Consider the following 12,014-nt stretch of genomic DNA (forward strand, 5'->3'; position numbering starts at 1 on the left):
CTACTAGCGAATGAACAACTTTTGTAACATAAATGTATTATACGCAAATGTGCATTTTAAATATATATAGATATATATATAGATCACGCATAGTTTCCTTCATGTAAATATGTAGCTAATTAATAACATCGAGAGAAATATATAACACTAATAAGATTTATCAACTTTATCAAAAATCCCCTAAAATTTTTCCAGAGACCACTTTTTCAAGCGACGCAACATTTCATCCCTTCGATGATACAATGAATCAAGAAGTTGCAACCCCGAAATAACATGTAATGAACATATTTTCGCCAGATTCAGACCCGGAGAACGTTCCCTCTGCGAGAACACGATTAACGCGGTTAACACGCGACAAAATCGCTTCCGTATCATTAATCACGAAAAGATTTCACAGTGGCCGGTGTGGTTACGTCGATTTCCTGAATTCTGGAGCGGACGGGGGCAGCTGGCTCTGGGGGTCTCCGCCCTCGTCTACGTAAAACGGGGTCGGTTCCATTCCCACGGACTCTTTCGGTTGTAAACATCGACGACGGTGACGGCGTTTAATCGTTGCTACCCGTTCGCACCGTTGCCCGGCTCGCCTTCCCACGTGCCCCGGTCAGGTATATACGCTCCGATCATCCCGTGTAACACGCACAACGGCAATTACAATCCAACCAATTTATCCGCGTTATCAGAAATTTATCTCCGGTAACGACGACGAGCGGAGCGACGACACCGACGCGCGACAATTATCGTTATCGTTATTGAACGAGTCCGTGGCGACGTCGAGGGAGCAAACGCGCTGGGGGGAAGTAATTATTGCGCCACCTGCCCCGGGACGATTGTCATCGATGTGCCCCGATAAGATCGGCCATGATAATACCTCACAGGTTTGCAGGAAACATTGTAGTTTGCGTTCCCCGCCCGTGCTTTTGTGTTACCATACTTTAGCCTTATTTATTCCTTTCCTTCCGTTTTATTGCACTTTGTGTTGGAACCGTAGGCTTGCGTTCATATTCTACGTAATCAGATAAGGGGTAATTGGTGAAACTTGGGGACACAGCTACAGGAGAGATTCTCAGACGTCCACTTAGGAATCATCGTGCTCAAATGACAGTATCGACTTCTGGAAGTGTGATTGCAACCGCAACGTGGAAATGTTTTGAGGTGAATTTTGGACGGAAACGCTTAAGACGGGACGTAGAAGGAACGAGCGGGTACCACACTCGACATACCACGCAGACATTTTATATTCGCAACATTAGAAGGAGCACGCTTCGCGTGCTTTCGAAATTCCTTCCCCCCTCGCGTTTTAGCTGAACGACCGTGTCGCATAATGCTGTAAAGTTCCGCTAAATGGAACCACTAGAAGGAGAAAGAAACGCTCCCAGTCCACTTTCACCCTTCTCTCATTCATAGCCACGATTCGTAAGCATTCGCACCTATACCTGTGTCTATACGATGCACTTAGCCATCGATAGCCGCTGAGGGTTAAGCGACTGCGAGACGAAACTTACTTTCTGGAAACGCTCGCTGGCACGATCAGAAATTTCCACCTCGGACTAAAACGAATAAAACGGGGAACAATGAGCGTCCGAAAAATTTCATTTCGCGCGTGTGACGCACGATGGACCGCGATGTTCTGCGACACATACGTGCTGCGAAAAGTCGCGAATTACTTGGTCTAGACTTGGAATATTCGGAAAGTATTAAAACGGCGCATATTACAAGAATTTAATAAACATTAATTATCCGGTGGAGTTTAAATGTCGCATTGAAAGTTCGCGCTGCTCGTTTCGAAGCTCGCTGCCGCGGAAAATATTTCGTGCAGGCCGACGAGCGTGTCCACCTTCTCCTCTTCCCTCCTTTCCCTTCTTTTCACCGAGTAATCATATGTTTTAAGGGGGTGGGGGATGAACGAGGGATCAGAGTTGAATACCACTGATCGCGATCGCGACGGCTACGAAGGACAATTAGATTAAAAGCAGCGCCTCTCGCGGCGGCTTGAGATCCATTAGTGCCCATTGTACCACCCCATTTGTACCCCCGACGTACCACCCCCGTGTGCCGTTACTTCAGCCCCTTCCACCTTCTCCCCCGAGCACAGCCACCATCTCGAAGCCAGGTACTTATTCTCAATAGTAATATGCTCACTTCATACTTCCATCCCCTCCTTCTCTTCCTTTACCCCCTTTTCCCGCCTTCGACACCCACGAATATGCCTATCCCGTTCCTTTCCTCTCTTTTCTATGCTTGCACATACGATCGTTTCGTTGCTCTCGCCCTCTCCCCCAACCCCCTCACTCTCTCTCTTTCTACCTTTACTCCTATCCTCGTCGCCCTTTCTCTATATCCCTCCCGCTTCCTTTTTCGTGTTTTCCATCCCGCTCTCTTCCTCTGTTCTTGAGAAGCGGAAAGTCGGGAGAAGTGGCGCGCGGTCTGAAAAGATTTCTCCGCTTGTGAAAATCACTAGCTACGCTGATACCACGTCCAAGAACACCGGCATTAATGATACCCTGAATGACATCAATTAGTCCATCTGCCGTGATAAACCTCCATCGTCGAGATTACTACCTATTCTCGACGCCTTTTCTTCCCTGATAACAGCCAGCAGACGTTAAGTAACTGATTCCCACTGATTGCACTGTCCTGTCCTCAGCGAGAATTGTAGCGGATAATGTAAACTTCGTTGCACGCAAGCTGAAAACCGCATAGCTCGTATCATGGCAATGTATTCTACCCTGTTCCGGTATTTTCTGACAATTGCTTGTACCCGCTACGAATTCGAGGGGACTAATGACTGATCCTCGAACTTTTTGTGCCTTGGTAACATCCATCCCATTTTCTCATTCTTTTACGTTCGTATATTCCTCCTGAAGCGATAACTATGAAAGGAGTCGCACAATTTTTCTATACAATATTACAGAAATGACGATACAATGTCCTCTCAACTAACACGATGAAAGTTATTTCATTTTTCCTCTCCTTTTGAAGAATATGCAGAGCGTACCGGTTAACTATTCCTCGCGTTTCCTTCAACGACTTAACCACGGAAAATACATTGTCGCTTGTGTTCCCTCGAAAGGTGCAACAATTTTTTCTCTCGTTAGCGGGGCTTCGTGATGCTTAAATTGTATCCACGTATACAAGCTGTTAGAGAGCACCGAGCCGCTCAGGAACAGAATCATGAGTGCGCGATGCTGTACGAAAACGGTATGCAACCTGAAACAACGGTGATACGACTATTGTTTACCCGTGTATCTTATGGAAAATCTTACAGGATTATTTTCTAGTTTCGAAGATATTACTGTTCGAGTGCGTACGAACGCGTCTTACAGGCGCCATTTTGTTCGCGAAATTTCTCGAGTAGATTCGTATTGCGTTACTGCTGTTATTTAACTAGAGTTAAGTGTTCAAGATTTCGCGTGATCGAAATTCGCACCGACAGATGGATCCCAGTGGGACGGAACGAGAGAGCGAGCAAACACAAGGCAAATAATAAAAAGAGGAAGAAAAAAACCAGCCAATTACGAGGAAGTTTTAGGGCTAGGTAATTCCCAAAACCTCAATGGAACGTTCGTGGACACCCGCGGCGTAAGAAATTCCGCGCGAAGACGCAGAAACCGGAACCGTCGACGCGGACGTTTCAGAACCGTTCTCGTTCACACGTTGTGAAGCTGAGTGTACGATTATGCTTAAAAATTAGTATCGTTGCGTTCTAACTCCATACAGGCGGTGCGTACACACTTCATTAAGGCCATTAGAAGGCATCTGGGCACAGCAAGGCGACGACCTGCAACCCCCGACACCGATCTCTTTCGCCTTTTCAGCCCCTCCAAGGGTGACCGACAATAATGGCTTTTACGCCGATAGGCTTACGCCAGATATCGTCAGCACCCTGTGTACGCCTGCACCCCTGGAAATTGAGATACCTGCACGGTCCACGGATATTTTTTTCCCATTCCCGGTCACGCAAGTCTGCCTTTCATTTTTACTTTCAAATTCGCTAGGTATAAAAGCTCTGAAACGATTGGAAGATAACATATAACGTTAGCTTATACTTTTATTTAATTTATACTTTTATATAATTATTTTAAAGATTCTATTATCGAACAAGCCACCCTATAAATTCGTTCTCCATTAATTTGCCTCGATTAAGACCGCAAGGAGTTACCAGCTTAAATCAAGATGCACTAAAAGGTTGCACCCTGATCCAGTTTAAAAAGGTTCGAGGTTGATTCCATCAAAGACTCTTTTCGTGACCAAAAAATAGAACGGAGGAAAAAGTGAAAGAAGGGGGAGGGGAGGGTCCGACCGATCGGATGCTCCAGCTCGTTGAAAAGATCAAAGCTCACGGCATTCTAATGGATCGTGGAACGAGGTCTTTCACACTCGATCAATTTTCTCGAATGAGGCGGTTTTCGCGGGATAAAAGGTGCATCAAGGCATGCACGTACGCGACGCGCATCGGGGGTTCTCCGACGTCTCCCATACGGGGTGAAAGGTGTCTAAACGCGACGAAATTCAGAAACACCGGGGACAAAGTGTATCACGGCGCGCGGACCCTGGCTCTCGAACCACTTTTTCCATCGTTCGTAACTGTTTTACCTGATTACTAACCCAATTGCTATCGATACTCTTTCATCAAAGACCGCAACGGAGGGAAAAATGTATCGAGGACACGTTTCACGAGTCTAACGACAAAATTTCACACGGCACGCTTTATCCTCCGCTCGAGGGGAAAGCCTGCTGAAAGAGGACAAGGAGTTTGGTGTATTTTACAGTCATAAATTAATCGTACTATTAATTTCCAGCGGACGCGGAGCGCAATCTAATAAAGCGTGAGACACGAAAGGCTGCGGGTACACTTTGATAAACCATTCGTTCCCCGGTCTCCCGCATCGCCTGCAATATTACATTACATTAAGCTGATTATCTGTGCCGCGCGGTTGTACATACTTTTTATCGGTTGGCCTTAGATCGCGCAGAAATTCACTGGCTTTTTCAATGCCCGGTTATTATCGCGTAGGAGAAGTCGAGTTGCCCGGCGATAAACGAGACCATGTGTTTCCCAGTCGATCCTTTACGGGGTAAAACGTGACGATGCTTAATTAATGCATTCGATTATTTTTTACGGGGGAAAGCATTTCGAGAGAGTTGAACGTCCCTTTGAAACACGGATTCTTCTGTCGCCAACTCATTGGCCATCGTTTTCTCGTCGATGAAACTTAGCTGGCTATTAAAAAATCGAAGTCGTCCTAACGCGATTTAGTTGGTCGAGGAAACGCAGCGTCCATATCGATCTCGTGGAAATCACCGCCTCGTCCTCGAAGAATTCTCGATCTCTGGTAAGAAGCTGGTAGCGATTATCAAACTCGTAACAGTCCCGAAACGAAAGTAAGGCGAGGCGAGGCGAGGAGGAGGAAACATCGGGCAAGAACTCGCCGTTTCCGTATCCGTTTAGCCCTAAAGTGCTTTTACGAGCGTTCAAGGGGCGGGTTTAATGGCCGTTTAAGGGGATTTCGGTGGATAATTAGCGGTGCTGGATAAAAAAAGAAGCGTCGACCGGGTATGTACGCGCCTCTCGGTGTGAAAAGCCGCGACAAAGGGGGTCGGTTACACGATTAGACGGAGGCTGGGGAGCACGGTGGTGAGCGCTTGTCGGCGATTGGTAGATCCGTGGTCCGTTCGTCGTTCTCATTGGCGGTACAAAGGCGCTGCCGATCGTCCGGACTCGAAAGTACAACGGGCTTGTCCGCACGGAAGCGTGGAAGGAGATTTCTCGAGGGCCTTTCTCCTCAATGGGGTCCTATGACCGACCTCCCGCGGCGCCACGGCAGATGTGGACACCCGGTATATATGGATACGTACACCGGAGACGGTGTGCACGCCTCGCGCAAAGAGGGACGTATAATAATCTGTTCGCGCTGTGTTTGGCCACAGAAGTATCTTTTATTGTAATTTCAGTCGTCCCAAAAGGAGATCCGAAAAAGGGGACCCCTCGAGAGGTGTAAGCTTACAAGCTTCTCTCCGTTCTCTAGCGCCCGTGCTAAATATTCCATCGGGTGAAAGAGAGGGACCAGTCTCGGCGTCCCCGCGTAGCTGGTCACCAGACCAGAGAAGATATTCCTCTCGCTTTTTGTATTTCGTGCCTGGTCTTCGCGTGCTCCGTTTCAACGAGTATCGAGCGATCTCGATACGAGCATTGTGTCACGTGCGTGATGCAACCTACGGATAAACGAATGTTCATCCAGTGACCCGCGTTATCGCGGCGAGACTTTATTTAACACCGCAGCTATGAATTTTTTAATCGACGAACCGATTACCCCCGCGACGCTGAATCCGTTTCGCGCGAATCGTAGGATTGCTCGTTTCTCGGTATATAATAGCGGATACCAACAGGTAAATTCGCGTTCATCAATTTCCTTCGGATTTCCGTTCGTTCGTACCTCCTCCGCGGTATCAGTTCGAGTTTTACGTAAGAGAATTCGACGTCGTTGAAAACCTTACTTAATACACTCCGTCGGGCGGCCCTTAAACCCTTTTGTGCTCCGAGCGTGGCGCTTTGAACTCGTCGAATCCACGGAGAGAAATCGAAAGTATTCCGGCGCTGCTCTTCGAACCGCCCCCGTCGCGATCGGGGATCGTTTCAAGATTCGCGAGCACAGACAGGAATGTAGGACGAGGCGAAACGCGGCAACCGGCCCGTGTTATTGATTTCATCTTAATCAGATCTCAATATCTCAATTACGTTTTGAGCCGGGCTTTCCCATTTGTTTGCCGGAGAGATTTTAAAGCCAGGGCCCATTGTCTGCACGCCACCCCTGAGCCTTCTGCACGGGCTTAACTTTTCATTCTCCTGTAAATTGCAGGTTCTGTATTATGGGTATGGAGCACGGGTGTAAATCGAATGAAACAATGGAGGCTGCCGTCTACTGCGATCCTCGAATCCTGATTATCCGCCTAACGTGTCGTCGAGAGAGGGAATTTAATTTTAGCTCGAATCAGCTGTCTGTCGTCAATTACTACCCCTTCCTCGTTCTACTCCACCTACACGACCGTTTTTTTCCCTCGAGAACGACCGGGCTACTTACGTATTTCGATTCCGATCCATGCCACCGCTTTCGCTCCACGTCCCGGGATTTAGACGTCCTCGTGCAGAAACCAGCGATCGATCGATGTTCTATAAGCGATACGGATAACACGGTTACAGAGTCGTTAAACGAAATTATTTTTCAAACAGTTCATTAAAAATGCACGCCCGACAGGAAGCGGTGTAAGTACTCGCGCACAGCTTTAGAAAATCGAATCTATCTTCGAACATTCTCTTCCATGTGAACATTTTCTTTGCTCCCACGGTGATAACGCCGGCGATATTGCATCGGAAATTTATCAAGTAACCGTGTACGTAACCAGTATCGAACCGCAGTGAAACGGAGAACGGCAAAAGCGCAAGCCACCGACGAAAGTAGGAGTAATTAATGATCGCGGGTTCGTTCCGGGCAGACGGTCGAGTCTGCGGTCTCGACGCGGGATTAACGAGCGGCTATTGTTATTTAATTGATTCCCGAATCTGTCCACGGCTCTCCGAGCTAATATGTATCGCATTCCACGGACTAATAACACATTATAGTAAGGCACAGGACAGCGCTGGGAAAAGGCGTGCACACGTGCCAGCACGTGCTGCGTTATGCGCGTCCACCCGCTCGGTCCCGTCTCCTTTTATTTAATTAGGACGACTTCACGAGCTCGCGTTAGCCTTCGCTTCATCTCCTGCCAATTTGACGGATCAACGAGCAACCAATCTGCCAATTAAATCGGGTAACCGTCGTCAGTAATAACAAAATTCGCCATCTCTGCGCGGGCTGCGTTAATGTTTCTTTTCGCGAACGGGTCTGCGAGCTGTTCCCGGATTCCACCTCGAGTTAAACGGAATCGGGATAAATTTGTTCGCAGCTAACCGTCAGGCAATTTACATTTGCTGACGTTAATATTCATCGAGTAATGGACGTCGTGCATAATTAATACCTACTTGGGCAAATTTCTCCTAATTGAATGAATCGAATACCACGCAACCAACCAAGAGACGGAACGAGTTCCTATAAATTCTACGAATTATAATATCGAAGCGAATTATTGCATAGATTCTTCCGCTGTACGAATCAGTAACCAGAATTTATATTTCAATCAGAGATTCGGAGTGTGTTATTCGATCTCTGACGAAGCTGGCTGGAACGCTTGCGAGACTTAATCTCTCGGCTTACAGCCGAAAACCTCAACAGTGATTTGCACTTCAGTCGATCTCAAAGCTCTACACGTCAATCTACCAAAATATCATCAGATACCGTCCCTCTGCCACGGGAAGCTCCCAAAATGCCGGTAAACCTCTCAAAGAACCGTGTTATTAAACTTTCCGTGGCGTCGATGGAAGTGGCGATCGAGGCAGCGATCGCCAAATGTAATAACTTCCGTTCCGTGATCCTCGCGGTGACAATTCCTCGATGGAGGGTGTCTTCGCCTGCCTGCGACCGTCATCCGTCGTCGAACACGATCGCGCGACTTTCACGAGTCGGTCCCGGCTATGGGGAGGACAGACGATCCCTGAATTTCCTTAAAAAGCTGTATCAACGACACGCGTACCCGGTGGGCGAGGGTGGTTCGCGCGTGCACGTTAGGCAGCTTCGTCGACGGGTAGCACAGGGTAGCGCGAAGATAGATGGAACCGCACATAGGCGGACGCGGCGACCGCGGCAAGTTCCATTCACGCATACACTCGCTCGCAAACAGATTCCCGGCTTGAGTCGAATATATTGAAATAATCTGGGCAAATACGACAAGTTCGGTTATGAAATTTGCCGAAGGGCTTGTGAGCTCTCTCTGCTCCTGTCTCTGCCTCCGCCTCCCGCACACCCTGTCCTCCCTCACCCCCGTTTGCACCCTTACCTCTTGGTCCTTTTGCCGCCGTCCACCTCCCCTACCGAGCCCCCCTTTTCAGTCTCCTCCCGCGTCCCTTGCTCTTCCAGCAACCACCAACTACCCCGTCACTACGGCATCGCGGATCTCCCCGACCTGCTTCAAGTGATATTTGCTCAAAATCGGTTCAATAGCAACTTGGGTATTCGCCTGTTCCTCTTATACGTTTCGGGTATACCCCCTCACGTATAATGTCTGCGCGACTGTACGCATGCATATTCGTTGCTCGTGTGCGCGTATCTTTGACGGTGCCGTAGAATCTGCGTGTGCGAGCGGCGGGGGTGAACTCGGACAAATATGGTTTGGCCGCGCGGATACGTCGCCGTTCCGTCATCGTCGCAAACCAAGCGAATCCTCGCGAATAACCAGCGTGTTGTCCCTCGCGGAGATCTCGGTGCTGTGATTCCAGGGACAGTTTTCCCATTGGCCACGATCGACGCGTACATAGTTGGATATTGAGGCGTTGCAACGACGAGAATCGCGATATCTTGAGATTCTCGAGGGGAAGTTGGAACTGTAGAATTGTCATTCACGAATAGAAAGTTTGTTAAATCATTTTGGAAATGTGTAACTAAAAGAGCGATTAAGAGAATTGATTGCTTAATATCAATTGGTCGACTACGTTTTGCCCATCGCTAATAGAAGACTAACCAGCACTCGGATTTAAATGTAACAATAACTAAGCACGGATCATGTAGAAACGTGCGAAACGACGAACGTACGTGGATTTATAACGCGCGTAGTCAAGCAGAAATCGAAACCTTTGATATACGGGGTGGGACAATTAAACGCTAAACTACCCCTCGAGGGCACGGGCGCACCCCTAATGCGCTCTTTATGGCGACTTAATGCCCCTAATATTGCATGCGACCCTTGTTTATACCAGTTCAGCGCTTCCCATTTTCGTCCTGTTTTCACTTACGTACGTACGTCCACACTCTCCTGTCATTCACCCACACGTACGCACAGCGAGCGCCCGTGTCATCCACATGTATAAATTCGTGTTCTTCCTCCATAAATTCTCAGCTGGATGGACCGTACTCGCGATGCAAGATATCGCGCCGTTCATTTCGCTCCGCCGAAAAGACTTCGCGTTTAATGTCTGCTAATGAGCTTCAATGATAACCGTATAAGGCCGAGTAATTACCAGCAATGCGGAATTTGGATCGAATAACTGAATTAATATCCACTCTCGGGAATGGAATATCCTCTACACGGGAAAGGTTCCGTTTGCTTCTCGCTCGTACTTGAGAAGCATGCCTCGAAGGGTTAAAGAATGGTGATTAGAAAACCATATTATATTTCAACGAGCCATGAATTGCCTAAAGCAACGTGATAAGCATAATATTCGCATGAAGAATTCGCGATTATTACCGTTGATGTCTAAACGCAACTCAATATCTGCAACGCAGAGAACGAAACCCCTTCCTACAGTAGAAGCGGGCGAAATTCGATAAACATTCCCGATGGAATCAATGATTTCTCGGATGCGTCACGTTTGTCCAGAGGGAAGATTCACGCAAACACAGGGTTGACATCGAGAGACATTGCCGACCATCGCGAGAGGGGCGAAAGGGGTTGGGGTGGCCGCGCAGTGAGAACTACCCCTGTGGCCGGTTCTGAGAACCCCTGCCGCGTGGAGGGAGGCTGCATGGGAAAAATTGACGTTGTGTTTGTCGTTGAGATCTACCGGTCGAATAATGTGTAACGCGGACGTCTCTATTGAGTCGCAGCTAATATATCTGTCACCAGTTCCGGAGGCTACGCGCCGTACGACATGGCCCTGGGGGCCTTCGGGCTCTTGATTAAATTATACCAAGTTACGTATTATAGGCTCGGCCAGGAGGCGAGGCGCGTATAACTCTCCTTTCCGCTTGATCGATACTTCGAAGGTGCATCCCATTCAGCGGCAGCTAGGTGGATCTTTCCGTGAAAATTAAACACGGTGCGCCGCTTAATTGAAAAGCGGGCGAGACCTTCCAACGGGCTGAGATGAGCCCGGCTAGAGAAGTATTTAAGGACTTTCTTGATTAACGCTGATTAACTCGGACGCGCGTCGATATACGCCGTTGTTCGCCGCCGCGGAGGCCAGCGGAGGGTAGCGGAGGGTGGATTTCTTCATTACCTACCCCTAAACGGAGGAGAATCCTTCGCGGCCTTTCTTCGTTCGTTGGTCACGAGTTAATTATTGTTGTTAATTAAGAGGTTCCTTTTAAATCGGAGCGGCGTTTAATTGAGACGCGAAAGTCCAGCGAGGAGCAAGTTTAAACACAGAAGGGAGAGAGAAAATCGGTATCGTTTTGCGGAGAAGGGGTTGGCTCGCAGGGGGTTGGAAGATGTTTGAGGATTTTTTGGTCGATCAGGGCGCGGCGTCATTTTTACGTAACTCGCACTCGTTAAAACCGTCATACGAGGAAGCTTACAAAGCCGTCCGACCGGGTGCATTGATTTCCGGCTTAAAACTTAAGCTCCCCGGCTGGCAAAACTAATAACTGCTCGGCGAGGTCCTCTTTTCTTTTTTTTTCTTTTTCACCGGCGTTAGAGGATTTTTTAGGTAGTAATTTTTGATCCTAGATCGGGACCCGAACGGTGTCGTTTCTTGCCGCTTCGCAGGGATCGATCGGCTCCGGCGAGTCGATAGAAATTGGACGTATTAAATTGTTTCTAGTAGCTAATTGCGACGATCGTCCCGTTTGATATTCGGTCCTTCGCTCCGTTGTCTATTATTTCGAGCATTTTGCGAGAGCTCGCGGCGGTTTTTATTTTATTTCCATCGGATGCTTCCGCGCGTATTACAATATTCGTTCGTCGAACATTTTATCGTCGACGTGCAAATTGCGACGTCCCCTTATTATTAATCTTCAGTCATTTTCTACGGAAAGTGTTGCGATGAAATAATGTGGCATCGGAGCCTCCGTGCCCAATGCGAGAGATCACTTTTTGCAAAAGAAATTACTTCGAACAGCGTATTCATATCTGTCGGTGGATGGTATACGTACATATTCGAACGATTATCGGCAATCATCGATGTAATCTTCATCGAAAAAGAATTTCAA

The sequence above is a fragment of the Xylocopa sonorina genome, chromosome 5 (assembly GCF_050948175.1).
Source record: "Xylocopa sonorina isolate GNS202 chromosome 5, iyXylSono1_principal, whole genome shotgun sequence".
Taxonomy (NCBI): Eukaryota; Metazoa; Arthropoda; class Insecta; order Hymenoptera; family Apidae; genus Xylocopa; species Xylocopa sonorina.